General features: G+C 40.6%; 1 non-coding gene across 1 annotated transcript; it reads right to left on the bottom strand.

Annotated features, from left to right (window-relative positions):
- Positions 1-17,967: 17,967 nt before the first annotated feature.
- LOC122897860 lies at positions 17,968-18,098 on the bottom strand. The gene has a single exon (XR_006382689.1). It is a non-coding gene; the product is annotated as a small nucleolar RNA SNORA44 (small nucleolar RNA).
- Between the last annotated feature and the right edge of the window lie 2,490 nt (positions 18,099-20,588).

Below are 20,588 nucleotides of genomic sequence, written 5' to 3'. Positions count from 1 at the left end.
GGGGTGGGGTTATGGACATTGGGGAGGGTATGTGCTTTGGTGAGTGCTGTGAAGTGTGTAAACCTGGCGATTCACAGACCTGTACCCCTGGGGATAAAAATATATGTTTATAAAAAATAAAAAATTAAAAAAAAGTTTATTCCATGGCTAAAATTAACAAGTCAGGAAATGACAGATGCTGGCGAGGATGTGGAGAAAGGGGAACCCTCCTACACTGTTGGTGGGAATGCAAGGTGGTGCAACCACTCTGGAAAACAGCATGGAGATTCCTCAAAAAGCTGAAAATAGAGCTACCTTATGACCCAGCAATTGCACTACTGGGTATTTACCCTAAAGATACAAATGTAGTGATCCAAAGGGGCATGTGCACCCGAATATTTATAGCAACAGTGTCCACAATAGCCAAACTATGGTAAGACCCTAGATGTCCATCAACAGATAAACGGATAAAGAAGATGTGAGATATATATATATATATATATATATATATATATATATATATAATGGAATACTATGCAGCCATCAAAAGAAATGAGATCTTGCCATTTGCGATGACGTGGATGGAACTGGAGGGTATCATGCTTAGTGAAATATGTCAATCGGAAAAAGACAACTATCATAAGATCTCCCTGATATGAGGAAGTGGAGATGCAATGTGGGGAGTTAGGGGGGTAGGAGAAGAATAAATGAAACAAGATGGGATTGGGAGGGAGACAAAGCATAAGTGACTCTTAATCTCACAAAACAAACTGAGGGTTGCTGGGGGGAGGAGGGTTGGGAGAGGGTGGTGGGGTTATGGACATTGGGGAAGGTATGTGCTATGGTGAGTGCTGTGAAGTGTATAAACCTGGTGATTCACAGACCTGTAACCCTGGGGATAAAAATACATTATATGTTTATAAAAAAATAAAAAATAGAAAAAAGATGAAAAAAAAAAGTTCATTCCAGCTGCTGGGTTGAAAACAGATGTAATGGGACAAAGGCAGTATCAAGGAGACTACGCAAGAGATAATGGTGGTTTGGACCATGAAGTAGTGAGAAGTGGTCAGATACAGACCGGTCAGATTTAGAGGTAGAGCCAAGAGGCATTGCTGATGGATTTAGGTATGAGGGGCTAGAAAGGAGAGAATTCAAGGATGACTCCAGGTTTTTTGGTATGAGCAGCTGGATTAAAAGAGCTGTGATTTATAGCTGTGATTTATAGGATAGGAAAGACTATGGGACGAGTGAGTTTTGGTGAGACTATCAGGAGTTTAATTTTAGATACAAAAAGTTCGAGATGCATATTAGATATTTCAGTGGAGTTACTGAGTTGAACATGCTGGTCTGGAGTTCAGGAGAGGTCTGGAATGTAGATCATATTTGGAAATCATTGATATAAAGGTAGTAAAATGAGATCACTAGAAGAGTGGGTTTAGAGAGAGAAAAGATGAGGTTGTAGAACATTCTAATATTTAGAGGTTGGGGAGATGAAAAGACACCAACAAAAATGCTGAGAAATTGTCATTAATGAAGTAGGAAGAAAACAAGGATGTTTTGGAATTATGGGGTTCTGGAAGCCAGTGAAGATTGTTTTTTAAGGAGGGAGTGATCAGTTCTGTCAAATGCCATTGCTAGATTAAGAAAGATGAATTCTGAGAATTGATCATGAGGTTTAGCCATGGAAAACTTCTTTCTTTTTTTAAAAGTTTTTATTTATTTATTTATTTACTTGATAGGCAGAGATCACAAGTAGGCAGAGAAGCAGGCAGAGAGAGAGAGGAGGAAGCAGCCTCCCTGCTGAGCAGAGAGCCAACGCGGGGCGCCATCCTAGGACCCTGGGATCATGACCATGGCAGAGGCTTTAACCCACTGAGCCACCCAGGTGCCCCAGGAAGATTTCTTTCAAGTGGTGTATGTGGGGTAGCATTGGTATGGGAGGCAAAGCCTGGTTGTAGTAGATTCAAGAAATAACTGGGAAGAGAAATAGAAGCAGGAAGAGTTTTCCCAAGGATTTTGGCTATAGGATATAAAATCAATGCACAGAAATCAATTGCATTTCTATATACTGACAACAAGACAGAAGAAAGAAAAATTAGGGGTTAATCCCATTTACAGTTGCACCCAAAACCACAAGATACCTAGGAATAAACCTAACCAAAGAGGCGAAGAATCTGTACTCAGAAACCTATAGAATACTCATGAAAGAAATTGAGGAAGACACAAAGAAATGGAAAAATGTTCCATGCTCATGGATTGGAAGAACAAATATTGTGAAAATGTCTATGCTGCCTAGAGCAATCTACACATTTATTGCAATCCATACCATCGAGTTTTTTTCAAAGAAATGGAACAAATAATCCTAAAATTTATATGGAACCAGAAAAGACACTGCATAGCCAGAGGAATGTTGAAAAAGAAAACCAAAGCTGGCAGCATCACAATTCCAGACTTCAAGCTCTATTACAAAGCTGTCATCATCAAGACAGTGTGGTACTGGCACAAAAACAGACACACAGATCAATGGAATAGAATAGAGAGCCCAGAGATGGACCCTGAACTCTATGCTCAACTGGAAAGAATATCCAATGGAAAAAAGACAGTCTCTTCAACAAATGGTGTTGGGAAGATTGGACAGCCACATGCAGAAGAATGAAACTGGACTATTTCCTTACACCACACAAAAACAGGCTTAAAATGGATGAAAGACCTCAGTGTGAGACAGGAATCCATCAAAATCCTTGAGGAGAACACAGGCAGCAACCTCTTCGACCTCAGCTGCAACAGCTTCTTCCTAGAAACATCACCAAAGGTGAGGAAAGCAAGGGCAAAAATGAACTATTGGGACTTCGCCAAGATAAAAAGCTTTTGCACAGCAAAGGAAACAGTCAACAAAACCAAAAGACAGCTGACAGAATGGGAGAAGATATTGGCAAATGATATATCAGACAAAGGGCTAGTATCCAAAATCTATAAGAAACTTATCAAACTCAACACCAAAGAACAAATAATCCAACCAAGAAATGAGAGGAAGACATGAACAGACATTTCTGCAAAGAAGACATCCAGATGGCCAACAGACACATGAAAACGTGCTTAATGTCACTCAGCATCAGGGAAATACAAATCAAGACCACAGTGATATACCACCTCACACGAGTCAGAATGGCTAAAATTAACCAGTTAGGAAATGATAGATGTTGGCGAGGATGCGGAGAAAGGGGAAACCTCCTACACTGTTGGTGGGAATGCAAGCTGGTGCAGCCACTCTGGAAAACAGTATGGAGGTTCCTCAAAAAGTTGAAAATTGAGCTACCCTGTGACCCAGCAATAGCACTACTGGGTATTTACTTTAAAGATACAAATGTAGTGATCCAAAGGGGCACATGCGCCCCAATGTTTATAGCAGCAATGTGTACAAGAGTCAAACTGCAGAAAGAGTCCAGATATCCATCAACAGATGAATGGATAAAGAAGAAGCGGTATATATGTACAATAGAATATTAAGCAGCCGTCAAACCCCCATATCTTGCCATTTGCAATGGTGTGGATGAAACTAGAGGCAATTATGCTAAGTGAAGTAAGTCAATCAGAGAAAGACAACTATCATATTATCTCACTGATAAGAGAAATTTGAGAAACAAGACAGACGATCATGGGGGGAAGGGAGGGGAAAAATAAGATGAATCCGGAGAGGGAGACAAACTATAAGAGATTCTTTTTTTTTTTTTAAGATTTTATTTATTTATTTGACAGAGAGAAATCACAAGTAGATGGAGAGGCAGGCAGAGAGAGAGAGAGGGAAGCAGGCTCCCTGCTGAGCAGAGAGCCCGACGTGGGACTCGATCCCAGAACCCCGAGATCATGACCTGAGCCAAAGGCAGTGGCCCAACCCACTGAGCCACCCAGGCGCCCTATAAGAGATTCTTAATCTCAGGAAACAAACTGAGTGTTGCTGGAGGGGAGGATGGGGGAGGGATGGGGTGGCTGGGTGATAGATACTGGGGAAGGCATGTGCTATGGGGAGTGCTGTGAATTGTGTAAGACTGATGAATCACAGATCTATACCCCTGAAACAAATAATACATTATATGTTAATTTAAAAATTGAATAGAAAAATGGGGTAGTACCTGGAGGGGTATGCAGGATCATGACAAGGTTATTTTTTCAAAATTTATTTTAAAGATTGATCTATTTATAGAAATTCTGAATATTGGTGGGAATGATCAGTAGAAAGGGAAAAATGGATTATGTTGTGGGGGGAATATTGCTGGAGAGATGTTCTTGATTAAGCAAGAAGGATGGGTCCTACTCTATAAGTAGAAGACTTGGCTTTTGGTCAGAGCAAGGATAGCCCATCCACCGTATCAGAAGAGAGGGTAGAACATACAAAAACAGATGCAGGAAGGTGAGTAGAAAGCATGGTGAGAGCCTGTGGGAATTCTCTTTGGATTGTTCCTGTTTTGCCTGTAGCAGGAAGCAGGAAGCAGGGCCATCAGCTGAGAGTAAGTAATGGGAAGAGACACTGAGATCTGAAGAGCGAGAAGGTATGAAAATGATGTCCAGCAGGAAAGTGGATGGATGAAGGAAATACAGTGGGGAGGTCAGTCTTACTGAGGACCTGCTTGGGGTCAGGATGGAATTAGAGTGAGAACAGTCCCTGTAGTTGTGAATTTATTTCTCTAGCAACATTTCTGTTGTGTGGGTGCAGGTCTGGAGTCAGCAGAGATCCAGGTTTAACAAAGCATGGGGTTTCGCTAGGCAATGATGACGAAGAGAGAAAAGAGCAATGAGGTTGACAGCACATGCAACATCAGTGCTGACTGATCAGGGAGTTTCTGCTGGCTGAGTAGGAAAGTGAGACGGGGAGGGCGGTGAGCGTCCTCTCGCTGGGGTAGCAGCAGTAGTCCCGAAAGATAGAAAGTGGTTTGCCAAATAGAATGATTGAAATTAAGATAATTGAGGGGGTGCTGTTATTGGTAATGTCAAAAATCTTGGACGTGGCCATGGGACTGGGTGGTTGAGGTAGGCCCAGTGCTTGTCACGCAGGAGACTGTCAGTAGATGTTCAGCCTTCCTTTACTGTTCTTTGATGAGAGCCCCGTAGACCTGGGCCCTACTTAGCAATGAGTTCTTTCCTTTAAAGTGAACCAAACAATCCAGCAACACCTTTGAAATCCCTGGTCCACATCCCTCATTGCAAATTGAAGGGCTAGGTTTTACTTTTCATAAATTATGGCAGGTAGCCCAAATTTTGGTACTGGTACCTATGGGCTGCTGATTGTTAATTAATCCAAACTTGTCTTCCCTTAGTTAGGACCTCAGAATCCTTCTCAACACAGTATCCTGGTCTCTACCAACCAGTAGGAGTTGGCATGTATGACTAAACCTATCTGTCATCCTTGAGCTGCTGATGAGGTCACTGAAAAGTTGTTTTTGTTCATCAGTTTGGTGAAACTCCATTATTTCTAAATAAAGGTCTTGAAATGTATTTAATTTTCCAGCATGGGAATACATGCTTTCCTAGGAGAGAGAGGAAAATAGCTTTTAATTCCTAGTAATGATTTTTTAGTTACATGGTTTCTATGGTCCCATCTATGCTTCCTCCAGGACAGCCCTATGGAAGAAGGTTTTTTCCTTTCTTTTTTTTTTTTAAGATTAGCTTAATAAAGAGAAAATGGTGGGAAATTAGTTTCTCCAGGATACTTTTATACCAGATCATTATTATTAGTTAGAGTTTGTCCTAAAGAGTGGCACTAATTTGGAATGTTAGGTTTTGAGCGTGTATTTTAAATCTTTAAATTATAACTATTCAGATAATTGTATTGGATTATTTTAGTTTTATCCGAGAAAGCAAAATGAGTAATGCTTTAAAAACTATTCGTGTTTCAGAGTAACTTTGGATTCTAAGTGACTAAAAACATGAACTGTGTCTGAGTCACTTTGCTTTAACTATATTTTGGGGGTTGCTTGATTTATTTGATTGCTTCAAGCAGAACACATTTGTGTCCTAGTGATGGCTCACTCTCCCCCTGCTTTCACGGGGGTGGAACACTTTGGAGATGCAAAGTGATTATTTTTGGTTTCATCCGTCAAAAGGAATAGAATGAGATAAAAAAGCATTAACATCTTTTTTCTAAACTTAAATTTCTAGCAGTCTCAAAAGGTGACTGCTTCTTAGCACAGATGTTGGTAGAATTGATTTGATTGCAAAATTATCAGAATAGGTGTTTTGAAAGTTATCTCTTTGGCAAAGGTCCAATTAAATCTTGTTTAATGAGTGAAGAATAGTGCTAGGTAGTGTGAGGATTATAGAGAAGTATTATTCATGGTTCCTGCCTTTGGTGTTTCAGAGTCTCGTTGGGAAGGCATGCTGTGCTAAGATGAAAATGCCACAGGGGCACCTGGGTGGCTCAGTGGGTTAAAGCCCCTGCCTTCGGCTCAGGTCATGATCCCAGGGTCCTGGGATCGAGCCCCACATCGGGCTCTCTGCTCAGTGGGGAGCCTGTTTCCTCCTCTCTGCCTGCCTTTCTGCCTACTTGTAATCTCTGTCAAATAAATAAATAAAATCTTTAAAAAAAGTTTAAAAACACGAGGAGGTCTGTACAGATTTAAAAAAAAAGAAAGAAAATGCCACAAACATGCAGAACTGTGCATGTTCTGTATTAAGTGTGTCAGCTGATGGTAAAAACTATAGGGCTTCATGAGGAGGGAGCTTCATGGCTGGAGTGGATAGAGGCCATACTATAGCAAGGAAACCCTAGAGCCGACCTCTACTTCTTAGGAGCTGTGAGCGCTTCCGCAAGTTACTTAACCTCTCTGGACCTCACTTCTCTTGTTCTATGAAAGAGAGCCATAGGCTTACCTATCCCATAAAGGAGTGTTGTGGATTCAATGAATTAATGTAAATATCTCACATGTGTATTGGATCACTGACCAGTGCCTGATGCACGGACAGCTATATATATATGGAAGGTCTAGAGTTGTGTTTTGAAATATTCATTTCAAAATAATTTGCTGTCATCTAGTAGTTTTGAGGAAATCATAGTTTCATTCCTTTCCCCTTCTTTTTTTTCCTACATTTCTTAGATCTTTCTTCTTCACCCAATTTGCTTCTTTTTCTGGATGTGCTCTCTGTTTCTCTATATCTTTCTCTGATACTGCTCCACTCATCTCCACCCAGTATTTAATATTTTGTAAGAAATCTGCTAAAACTCAAGAAGCATCCATCCAGTGGGGTTTGGGCATCTATAGCAATACTGGAGTGTGGTAAAATTATTTCTGGCAGGGCAACTGTAGTCGCTGGAGAGTCTGCACACTGCTCCCATCAAAGCCCTCTTCTCATTGGCTGTAATCTCTCAGTGGCTTGGAATCAGGGTCAACTAGCAGACAACTCATCAATTGTATGATCTCACTTACATATGGAATCTAAAAAAGTCAAGCTCATAGAAAAAGAGTATTCTACCCTGGGTACCCAGGGCTGGGGGGGGTGGTGGTGGTAGAAATGGGGAGATACTGGTCCAAGGGTACAAACTTCCAGTTTTGACTTGAGTAAGTTTTGGGGACCTGTTGCACAGCCTGATGATTATAGTTGACAATACTGTATTATATACTTGCAAGTTGCCAAGGACTAGATCTTAAATGCTCTCAGCACAAAAAGAAATGGTAATTATGTGACTTGATGGAAACATTAGCGAACACTACAGTGTAGTCATTTCACTGTCTGTGAGTTTTTATCACACGAACATGTGGTGCACCTTAGACAATGTTGTATCTCAATTCTATCTTTTTTTTCTAAAGATTTTATTTATTTGAGAGAGAGAGAGAGAGAGAGGATGAAAATGAGAGTACAAGCAGGGGGAGCAGCAGAGGGAGGGGGAGAAGCAGACTTCCCACAGAGCAGGGAACCTAATGCAGGACTCAGTCCCAGGACCCTGAGATCATGACTTGAGCTAAAGGCAGCTGCTTAACCAACTGAGCCACCCAGGTGCCCCTCAGTTTTATCTTAATAAAAAAAAAATAAGACAAAGAAAAAAAGACTCCTAGAAGTAAGGAAGGATATGGGGTTAAGGAGTATGAACATTTTAAAAGATTTTGATAAGTGTTGCCCAGTCAGTCATCTTTTAGAAAGTTCAGCCAATCTGCAGTCCCTCACCGGTTCTGAGTAATATCCGTCCCCCTTCATTTTGTCAACTATTGCTACTTTAATAAGAAAATGGTATCGCATGGTTATTTTAAGTCACAAAATTGATCTTTGATCACTAGTGAGACTGCATATTAAAAATTTTTCTTTTATTTTTTAATTTTTAAAAAAGATTTGATTTATTTATTTGAGGGGGGGAGGGTCAGAGGGAGAGGGAGAGAAAGTCTTACGCCGACTCCACACTGAGCTCAGAGCCCAACACTGGGCTTGGTTCACGACCCTGAGATCACGACCTGAGCTTGAAGCCAAGAGTCGAGCGCTCAGTGCACCACACAGGTGTGCCGTGAGATTGTAAATTAAATTTTTTTTTAATATAAGAAATCCATGGAGTTTTTGCTTAATTGTTACATACCATCCTTCAAAAATAGTTTTTTCAGTACTTTGGCTCGCCTATATTAGAAACATACCAAATGAACGGGCTTTGAATCCATCTTTCTGCCATCTCCCAGTGTTTAAAATACCTAAACGTTGATCTGTTCCTGTAATCAGAGTTAAATGGATCGCTCCTAGAACTAACTGGCTTTAACAAAGTGTGTGAGATGGTGGACTTTCTTCTTACCATGGAAGGAATGGGCGAAGGCTCTAACCCTCTTTCCCTACCTGATAGGCTGTAATGCAGTGTGAAAGACCTTAAAAAGTCGGTTTCCTAAAACCTTAAGGGAAGACTCATCTCTTTTAGGCTCTGCCACATCTTTCCCACCTCTGTATCCTCAGGCAGAAAACCGTGGTTTAAACATGGCATCCCAATGAGTCAGGAAATGACTTCATTTCTTACCAAACCGCATTTCTCTTTAATGGGAAACCCTGAAATAGATGTGCCTCGCATCCCTGCTGCAAGCCTTTGCTGTCATTTAGAGGAGCTATTGCTCTATCAGAACTCACACTGAAGCCTATTATTCCAGGGAGACAATTTTGTTATAAAGAAGCGATTTGTTATTTTAAGACTTGGCAAACAAGCATAAGAGAGGGAGGATAAAGTTCATTTGGAGAGATGGCAATAACTCTCCTTGGTGAGGTGTGCTTTAACCTCACTTTGTTTTGTTTTACAGAAAGGGGCAGGATTTGGCACCAGCTACGATTCTGTAACATGAATTTAGCAGGCTCTGCCAGCTCTTGTTCATTGCCCTTGAAAATAGATTGCCTCATCTTTTATACACCTGCACGTGATATTCTTTCTGTTGCTTAAGTGGAACATAGTTGGAAGAAACACCCCCCAAAGCAGGACCAATGCCCTATGATCATAATCAGGAATTGGTGGAAACTGACACATGACAAAATAATTTGTACCGGGTTTTCTAAAGCCACGCTATGTCTCCACCAGTGATTGCCTGTGCTGACTTATCGTTTATTCCAAGTCTCATTGGAAGCAATTACAGACATTTTAAAATAGGCAGTCAAAATAACAAGTCATTTAGACTGGCAATTATGCATTATATGTAGTTGTCCTTTCTATTAGAAGATGACACTATTGATGCTGTAACCTCTCCATGTAAGAAAAAAAAAAACAAAACAAAACTGTGGCTGAAAGGCTGAAGCGTGACTGTCAGATTCTTCCCTTTGGATCACACATGTCGCCTGTCATTTTGCTGTGAACTCAAGTGGCAGGCTGCAGGCGTTCTGGCTTTTCTTCTCCACCTCTTAGCCTCATGGTCGAGGCCTAATTAGGCATTATGAGCCGGCAAAAACCACATTTACAAAGTCAGCTCATGTTGGAGATGGTTTCGAGGCTTTGGTGAAGGTTAGAGGCTTCTAGGTTTCTTGAACTTTAACCCACTGGAGGTGCGGTTGGCTCGGCGGGCATTTCCTTTAAAGTGACAAAATAGGGTTGCTTTGCTGCCAAGCCTGGTTTCCTTCAGAACTTGAGAATGACCTGTGCTTGGAGAGGCTGTGAAGACACAGGATTTCGTTGTCAAATTTATTATTTGTGGAATGCAGCAGTCTAACTGTGTGTAATGTGTTCCGCTGATTTGCAAAATGGGCTGCCTCCTTAAAAAAGTCAAGTTGTAAAAGGCTGTGTCTGTCGCAGAGTGGCTGAGTTAATAAGCAACAGCTGGGGCCGAGTGATGTCATGTGCCACCTGCATGAAAGGCCGCTCAGAGGCTCACACCAAAAGACAGTGCTCTGGAGAAGTGGATTTCAGACCCATTATTATTATTTTGTATTATTATTATTATTATTATTATTGTTATTATTATTATTATTATTATTGCCGAGGATACTTTTTCCCAGTGAAATTGCTTGTAAAACCCCACATTTATCACAGAGATCCAAGCTGACTTGCTGTGGATGAAGTTAGAGTGGGAAACCCAGGACTCATTTCAGCTTTCCCATCTTAACCAACAGGCCTTAAAACTCCTCCTTGGAGTTTTGGGAATCGAGAATGCACAACAGGAGTGTTTTGGGTAGTGGGATGTGTGTGCCTCAGAGAACTGACAAGATGATTCATTTGGGTGGTGGAAGAAAATGCTAGTAATTCTATTTATCTTGAGTTCTCAGTCGTCTTTTAACAGTTTCTGTTTCTGTATGTATATAATAATATACTGATACACTGGCACCTATAATTTATAAATAAACATCACATCTTAGAGGTGCTTGCTCATTTTCTTCTCCAGTAGAAACGCACCGTCAAGAATATTTGAAGGCTGCTCATTTAGAAGTCCAAAAGGATGGTCCATGGGCACAGTGTAGATGATTCATGGACAGATTGTAGGAAAACTGGCCGAGTTGTTCTTGGCCTAGTGAGCAATGAGACAGTGTCACCAGGGGTGGGGGGGAATTTTACACTGGACTCTGTAGTGGGGCGCATGACAGCCCTGAAGGTACCATGTCCTAATCCCTGGAACCTATACTACTCTGTTTGGAGAAAAGGTCTTTGCAGATAGAATCATGTCCAGGATTTTAAGATGGGGAGATAATCCTAGATTATATACATGGTCCCTATGTGCCATCTCAGCTGTCCTTAATATAGGAGAGGTAGAAGGAAATTTGACACACAGGAGAAGTCAGTGTGAGGACAGCATCCAAGAGGGCATTGATGCATCCACAAGCCAAGGAATGCCGCAGCCATCAGAACCTGGAAGAAGCAAGGAAGTGAATCCCCTGGTGGGACCCGGTGGGAGCGGGATCCTACTGCTGGTTTGATGGTAGGGTGGTGCCACTGATTTCCGACTTCTGGCCTCTAGAACTATGAGCGAGCAGATTTCTCTTATTTTAAGCCACCAAGTTTGTGGTAGTTTATAAGCAGCAGCTGCAGGAAACTGAAGTGTGCCTCCTTTTCTTCACATGAGCTGTTTCCAATATTCCTCTCTATTTCTAAATACGAAGGTATTTTTTTGATTTATTAATTTTGTAACAGTCTCTTGACTTCCTACAATGGTAGATGAGAATTTTGTTATTTTATTCATCCACATAATGCAGGCAACATATATTTGACCTTCCCTCATTTTATTAGTACATGTGGATGACTCAGGAGTCAGTATTTACAGTATTAGAACTATATAAATATCGTTTAGCCCTGAGTCAAATTATATCTATGATTACTTTTCTTTTCTTGTTTGACTTACTGTTTTACTTGAAGTGAATAACTGACCTATTTTTATTACCTTTCCTTTGAATTTTTTCCCTGCATGCTCCATCCGGTCAAAATTGTGTTCCAGGGATGCCTGGGTGGCTCAGTCATTAAGTGTCTGCCTTCAGCTCAGGTCATGATCCCAGGGTCCTGGGATTGAGCCCCGCATCGGGCTCCCTGCTTGGTGCGAAGCCTCCTTCTCCCTCTCCCACTCCCCCTGCTTGTGATCCTTCTCTGGCTGTTTCTCTCTGTCAGATAAATAAATAAAATCTTTAAAAAAAAATTGTGTTCCAAATGGAAGACTAAACAATTGACTTTTTCCCTGTGGAATCTCCCCTCTAGAGCTGTCTATCCTCTGATGGCTAGTGGATCCGAAGGCACTGGGGGAGCTGGCCTAGTGGTGTCCCCGTGTTGTGAATCTCTTCTTACATGGGTCTCATGTTATCTAAGTTTCTTTCCTTTTTTGTGCTGGAACGCATTTCCCCCTCCCCATAACTTCCTAAAAAGGATGCCTGGGATATCTATGTCTCAAGGGATCTACAGCTAATCTCACACTTAATTTGTAATTTGGTTGGTTTTAAAATTTGATTTTGGAAATCATTTTTCCTTCCTGTTGTGAAGGCATTGTTCATTGCCTTCTAGAATCCCTTGTTAGGAGGTTTTATAGTATTTTGATCTACATGATTTTAGAACATTGTCTTTTCCCGTTTTAAAATTTTAATATGATGAGCCTTGGTATATGTCTTCTTTTAATTCATTGGGCTGAATTCTTGAAGGCCTCTTTTCTTTTACAGGCATCTGTGTCTCAGTTCAGGGATGGTTTCTTATATTAGTTTTTCAGTAATCACCCCCCACCCCGTTTCTTATATTAGTTTTTCAGTAATCACCCCCCACCCCGTTTTGTTCTCTTTTTCTGTAATCACTGTTGTTTGGATGTTGGATCTTTTGGATTGATTCTCTTAGGTTTCTTGGTTTTTCCCCTCCTATTTTCCATGCCCCAGTAAGTGTTCTATTTTCTGGGGAAGTTTTCCTTTATTATCTAAATCATTTCACTTTAAAAATTTTGGATATAAAACTTTAATTTCCAAGAACTTTTTCTTGTTGAAATGCCATTCTCTTCTTATTTTATGGCTATATTATCTTTTCTTAGCTTTCTGAGGCTTAATGACATTTTGTGAGATTTTCTTCTATTTTCTGCATTCTCTGTTTCTTCTGGGTTTCATTTTTCTCTTTGGCTGCCTTTTGTTCTTTTTGGTTCCTTCCTTTCTTCCTCCCTTCCTCCCTGTCTTTCTTTCTTCTTTCCCTCCTTCCTTCCTTCCTATCTCTCTCTCTCACACACAACTTAAGATATAAGTCATATATCCTACAATTCACCTCTTCAAAGTGCACATCTTGGTGTTTTAAAAATGTATCTGCAGGTTAATGCAATCATCAACACAATCTGATTTTAGAACATTCTCACTCCCACCAAAAGAAACCCCATACCCATTAGCATTCCTTCTTTATTCCTCCCTACTCTCCCCCCATTTTCAGCTCTGAGCTTTGTGTTTATATAAATTTGTCTATTCTGGACGTTTTATCTAAGTGGAATTACATGCTATTGGCCTTGGTGTCTGGCTTCATTCAGTTCCAATAGTGCTTTCAAGGTTCATCCATATGATAGCATGTACCAGTATTTCTATTCTTTTTATAGCTGGATAAAAATAACAATCCATCATATGATAGATCACATTTTCTTTTTTTTAAAACCACATTTTTGAGGTATGATTGATGTAACAAAGAGCTGTATGTATTTTTTTTAAGTAGGTTCCACACCCAGGAGCCCAGTGCAGGGCTCAAATGTATCACCCTGAGATCAAGACCTGAGCTGAGATCAAGAGTCCAACACTTAACCGACTGAGCCCCTCAGACGCCCCAAGCTGTACATATTTAATGTATACAACTTGAAGAATTTGGAGGTAAGTATTCACCCATGAACTATCTCCACAATCTATGCCATAAACATATCCATCACCTCCAAAAGTGTTCTCCCCCTTTTAATTTATTATTATTATTATTATTTGTAATAACAACACAAAGTTAAGATCTGCCTTCTTAGGAAATTTTTAGGTATACAAGACAAGTGAACAAGAGTCTGTATGCTGTATAGTAGATCTCTAGGATTTAATCATCTCATATAACTGAAACTTTGCATTCTTTGACTAATTCCTTCCTGTTTCACTTTCCCCTCAACCTGGCAACCTGGCAGGTTCTATTCTCTGCTTCTGAGTTCAATTATTTTATTTTATTTTATTTTTTAAAGACTTTGTTTGAGAGAGAGAGAGAAAATGAGCAGGGTGAGCATGGAGCTGGACTCGGGGCTCGATCCCGGGACCCCAGGATCATGACCTGAGCTGAAGGCAGACATTTAACTGACTGATCTACCCAGCCACCCTGGGTTTGATTATTTTAGATTCCTCATGTAAGTGGTATCATGTAGTATTTGTTCTTCTGTGTCTGGCTTATTTCACTTGGCAGATGTCCTTCAGGCTCATCCATGGTGTTGCACATGGCAGGATTTCCTTCTTTAAAGGCTGAATAGTATTTCATTGCGTGTATATACCATTTTCTTTATCTGTTCAGCCATTGGTGGACATTTAGTTGCTTCCATATCTCAGCTGCTGTGAATAAGTCTGCAGTGAACATGGGAGTGCAGGTATCTCTTCAACATCCCAATTTCATTGCCTTTGGTTATATGCCCAGAAGTGGGCTTGCTGGGTCATAGGGTAGTTCTGGTTTTTTTTTTTGTTTGAGGAAGCCCCATGCTGTTTTCTGACTGTAGCAATTTACATTTCGCCCGCTGTGTATAAGGGTTCTCATTTTCCCACGTCCTCACAAATACCTTTTTTTTTAAATAGTAATTGCTATCCTGATAGGTATGAGATGATATGTTATTGTGGTTTTGATTTGCATTTCTTTGATTATTGGTGATGCTGAGTGCCTCTTCATATGTCTTCTTTGGAAAAATGTTTATTTAGGTTTTTTGCTATTGAATTGTAGGAATTCATTATCTTTTTCAGTTATTAGCCCTTTACCTTACATATTGTTTGTAGGTATTTTCTTCCATTCCATGCTTGCCTATTCATTGTGTTGATTCTTTCTTTTGCTGTGCAGAAGCTTTTTTAGTTTGATGTAATATTATTTGTCTAATTTTGCTTTTGTTGCTGTGCTTTTGGGTCATATCCAAGAAATCATTGCCAAGGCCAATGTCAAGAAGCTTATTCACTATGTTTTCCTCTAGGAGTCTTATTGTTTCAGGTCTTATGTTTATTTATTATTATTTTTTTAAATTTAATTTTTCCAGTGTTCCAAGATTCATTGTTTATGCACTACACCCAGTACTCCATGCAGTACGTGCCCTCCTTAATACCCACTACCAGGCTACCCCAACACCCACCTGCCTCCCCTCCAAACCCCTCTGTTTATTTCTCAGAGTTCACAGTCTCTCCTGCTTTGTCTTCTTCTCCGATATCCCACAACTGCCTTCTCCTCTCCATCTCCCCATGCCCTCCCTGTTATTCCTTATGCTCCCCAAGTAAGTGAAGCCATATGATTATTGACTCTCTCTGCTTGACTTATTTCACTTAGCATAATCTCCTCCAGTCCCATCCATGTTGATACAAAAGTTGGGTATTCATCCTTTCTGATGGAGGCATAATATTCCATTGTATATATGGACCACATCTTCTTTAACCATTTGTCTGTTGAAGGGCATCTTGGCTCTTTCCACAGTTTGGCGACTGTAGCCATTGCTGCTATGAGCATTGAGGTACAGATGGCCCTTCTTTTCACTACATCTGTATGATTGGGGTAAATACCCAGTAGTGCAATTGCAGGATCATAGGGTAGCTCTATTTTTAATTTCTTTTTTTTTTTTTACATCTAGTTTTATTTATTTTTTTTCCAATTTATTTATTTTCAGAAAAACAGTATTCATTATTTTTTCACCACACCCAGTGCTCCATGCAAGCTGTGCCCTCTATAATACCCACCACCTGGTACCCCAACCTCCCACCCCCCTGCCACTGCAAACCCCTCAGATTGTTTTTCAGAGTCCATAGTCTCTCATGGTTCATCTCCCCTTCCAATTTACCCAAAAGCACATACCCTCCCCAATGTCCATAACCCTACCCCCCCTTCTCCCAACCCCCCTCCCCCCAGCAACCCACAGTTTGTTTCGTGAGATTAAGAGTCACTTATGGTTTGTCTCCCTCCCTATCCCATCTTGTTTCATGGATTCTTCTCCTACCCACTTAAGCCCCCATGTTGCATCACCACTTCCTCATATCAGGGAGATCATATGATATTTGTCTTTCTCCGCTTGACTTATTTCGCTAAGCATGATACGCTCTAGTTCCATCCCTGTTGTCGCAAATGGCAAGATTTCGTTTCTTTTGATGGCTGCATAGTATTCCATTGTGTATATATACCACATCTTCTTGATCCATTCATCTGTTGATGGACATCTAGGTTCTTTCCATAGTTTGGCTATTGTGGACATTGCTGCTATAAACATTCGGGTGCACGTGCCCCTTTGGATCACTACGTTTGTATCTTTAGGGTAAATTCCCAGTAGTGCAATTGCTGGGTCATAGGGCAGTTCTATTTTCAACATTTTGAGGAACCTCCATGCTGTTTTCCAGAGCGGTTGCACCAGCTTGCATTCCCACCAACAGTGTAGGAGGGTTCCCCTTTCTCCGCATCCTCGCCAGCATCTGTCATTTCCTGACTTGTTGATTTTAGCCATTCTGACTGGTGTGAGGTGATATCTCATTGTGGTTTTGATTTGTATTTCCCTGATGCCAAGTGATATGGAGCACTTTTTCATGTGTCTGTTGGCCATCTGGATGTCTTCTTTGCAGAAACATCTGTTCATGTCCTCTGCCCATTTCTTGATTGGATTATTTGTTCTTTGGGTGTTGAGTTTGTTAAGTTCTTTATAGATTTTGGACACTAGTCCTTTATCTGATATGTTGTTTGCAAATATCTTCTCCCATTTTGTCAGTTACAAAAGCCCAGGGCCAGATGGCTTCCCGGGGGAATTCTACCAAACATTTAAAGAAGAACTAATTCCTATTCTCCTGAAATTGTTCCAAAAAATAGAAATGGAAGGAAAACTCCCAAACTCATTTTATGAGGCCAGCATCACCTTGATCCCAAAACCAAACAAGGATCCCATCAAAAAAGAGAGCTATAGACCAATATCCTTGATGAACACAGATGCAAAAATTCTCACCAAAATACTAGCCAATAGGATTCAACAGTACATTAAAAGGATTATTCACCACGACCAAGTGGGATTTATCCCAGGGCTGCAAGGTTGGTTCAACATCTGCAAATCAGTCAATGTGATACAACACATCAATAAAAGAAAGAACAAGAACCATATGATACTCTCAATAGATGCTGAAAAAGCATTTGACAAAGTACAGCATCCCTTCCTGATCAAAACCCTTCAAAGTGTAGGGATAGAGGGCACATACCTCAATATTATCAAAGCCATCTATGAAAAACCCACTGCAAATATCATTCTCAATGGAGAAAAACTGAAAGCTTTTCCACTAAGGTCAGGAACACGGCAGGGATGTCCATTATCACCACTGCTATTCAACATAGTTCTATTTTTAATTTCTTAAGGAATCTCCACACTGTTTTCCAAAGTGGCTGCATCAACTTGCCTTCCCACCAACAGTGTAAGAGGGTTCCCCTTTCTCCACAACGTCTCCAACACACTTTGTTTACTGTCTTGTTGATTTTGGCCATTCTAACTGTTGTAAGGTGGTATCTCAATGTGGTTTTTTGTTTGTTTGTTTGTTTTTGTTTTTTTTTAGGAAAACCTACTTCAACTCTTTTATTAGTCACATGCCATGTGCCAACATTAACAAAAATACAGAGGTCATGGTCTTCCACCAAAATCTTTCAGCTTGCCTCTTCCCACGGTGCTTCTGTCCCAACTAGATCCATAATCACAGATGAGGACAGCTGTACTGTAACACATCTCATCTAAAGCACAGCAACAGCCCGGGAGCCTCAGACTCTTCGGAAGCCAACACCAACAGGGACACTTCAGGGCAATCTGGAGAAAACTGTGTGAAAGCTCCAAATCAGAAAGTCGATCAATATACCCATCAACATGAAGTTTATGGAAAACCGCCGGGCTTTGGTAGGAACACCCGGGCTGATATAGGAAAGGCGAGTGGCAGCCGCAGGTACTATGCTGACCTGTGCTGTCAAAGTCTCTCCAGGTTGCTCTGGCATGCAGTTGGAGATCCCATGGCCACAGCCGGCCACAGCCCTTGGAAACATGCTGTCAATGTGTGTTTTTTTAAAAAATATTTTATTTATTTATTTGACAGAGAGAGAGATCACAAGTAGGCAGAGAAGCAGGCAGAGAGAGAGAAGGAAGCAGGCTCCCTGGCTAGCAGAGAGCCCGATGTGGGGCTCGATCCCAGGACCCTGGGATCATGACCTGAGCTGAAGGCAGAGGCTTAACCCACTGAGTCACCCAGGCGCCCCTGTCAATGTGGTTTTGATTTGAATCTCCCTCATGGCTAATGATGATGAACATTTTTTCATGTGTCTGTTAGCCATTTATATGTCTTCTTTGGAGAAGTGTTTTTTCATGTCTTCTGCCCATTTTTTGATATGATTATCTGTTTTTTGAGTGTTGATTTTTGAGGAGTTCTTTATAGATCTTGGATATCAGCCCTTTGTCTGTAGTGTCATTTGCGAATATCTTCTCCCATTCTGTGGGTTGCCTCTTTGTTTTGTTGACTGTTTCCTTGCTGTGCAGAAGCTTTTGATCTTGATGAAGTCCTAAAAGTTCATTTTCGCTTTTGTTTCCTTTGCCTTTGGAGACATGTCTTGAAAGAAGTTGCTGTGGCCGATGTCGAAGAGGTTACCGCCTATGTTCTCCTCTAGGATTTTGATGGATTCCTGCCTCACGTTGAGGTCTTTTATCCATTTCGAGTTAATCTTTGTGTATGGTGTAAGAGAATGGTTGAGTTTTGTTCTTCTATACATAGCTGTCCAATTTCCCCAGCACCATTTATTGAAGAGAAGTCTTTTTTCCGTTGGGTATTTTTTCCTGCGTTGTCAAAGATTAGTTGACCATAGAGTTGCGTGTCCATATCTGGGCTCTGTACTCTGTTCCACTGGTCTATGTGTCTGTTTTTATGCCAGTACCATGCTGTCTTGGTGATCACTGCTTTGTAGTAAAGCTTGAAATCAGGCAACATGATGCCCCCAGTTTTGTGTTTCTTTTTCAAAACTTCCTTAGCAATTCAGGATCTTTTCTGGTTCCATACAAATTTTTAGGATTGTTTGTTCCAGCTCTTTGAAAAATGCTGGTGGAATTTTGATCGGGATGGCATTGAAAGTATAGATTACTCTAGGCAGTACAAACATTTTAACAATGTTTATTCTTCAGATCCATGAGCATGGAAAGTTCTTCCATGTTTTTGTGTCTTCTTCAATTTCTTTCATGAATGTTCTGTAGTTCCTCGAGTATAGATCCTTTACCTCTTTGGTTAGGTTTATTCCCAGGTATCTTATGGTTCTTGGTGCTATAGTAAATGGAATCAATTCTCTAATTTCACTTTCTGTATTTTCATTGTTAGTGTATAAGAAAGCAACTGATTTCTGTGCATTAATTTTGTATCCTGCCACATTACTGAATTGCTATAAGGGTTCTAATAGTTTGGGGGTGGAGTCTTTTGGGTTTTCCATATAAAGTATTATGTCATCTGTGAAGAGAGAGAGTTTGGCTTCTTCTTTGCCAGTTTGAATACCTTTTATTTCTTTTTGTTTTCTGATTGCTGTTCTAGGACTTTGGCGAGAATGGGCATCCTTGTGGTGTTCCTGATCTCAAAGGGAAGGTTGTCAGCTTTTCCCCATTGAGAATGATATTTGCTTTGGGTTTTTCATAGATAGTTTTTATGAAGTTGAGGAATGTTCCCTCTATCCCTATACTTTGAAGAGTTTTAGTCAGGAACAGATGCTGTATTTTGTCAAATGCTTTTTCTGCATCACCTGAGAGGACCATGTGTTCTTCTCTCTTTTCTTATTGATTTGTTGTATCACATTGATTGATTTGTGAATGTTGAACCACCCTTGCATCCCATGGATAAATCCCACCTGGTCATGGTGGATAATCTTTTTTAATGTACTGTTGGATACTATTAGGTAGGATCTTGTTGAGAATCTTGGCATGCATATTCATCAGGGATATTGGTCTGAAATTCTCCTTTTTGATGGGGTGTTTGCCAGGTTTGGGAATCAGGGTAATGCTGGCTTCATAGAGTCTGGAAGTTTTTCTTCTGTTTCTGTTTTTCAAACAGCTTCAGGAGAATAGGTATTATTTTTTCTTTAGGTCTTATGTTTAAATCTTTAATCTGTTTTGAGTTGATTTTTTAAATAATTTTTCATAAACATATAATGTATTTTAATTAGCCCCAGGAGTACAGGTCTGTGAATCGCCAGGTTTACACACTTCACAGCACTCACCATAGCACATACCCTCCCCAGTGTCCATAACCCCACCACCCTCTCCTTATCCTGCTCCCCCCAGCAACCCTCAGTTTGTTTTGTGAGATTAAGACTCTCTCTTATGGTTTGCCTCCCTCCCGATCCCATCTTGTTTCATTTTTTCTTTTGCTACCCCCCAACCCCCCCAGGTTGCATCTCCACTTCCTGTTTTGAGTTGATTTTTATGTATGGTGTAAGATAGGGTCCAATTTTGTTCTTTTGCATGTAGACGTGTAGTTTTCCCAACATCATTTACTTACTGTTTCTGCATTAT

Source organism: Neovison vison, chromosome X, assembly GCF_020171115.1.
Source record: "Neovison vison isolate M4711 chromosome X, ASM_NN_V1, whole genome shotgun sequence".
Lineage (NCBI taxonomy): Eukaryota > Metazoa > Chordata > Mammalia > Carnivora > Mustelidae > Neogale > Neogale vison.
This window is presented reverse-complemented; position numbering and strand designations above follow the sequence as displayed.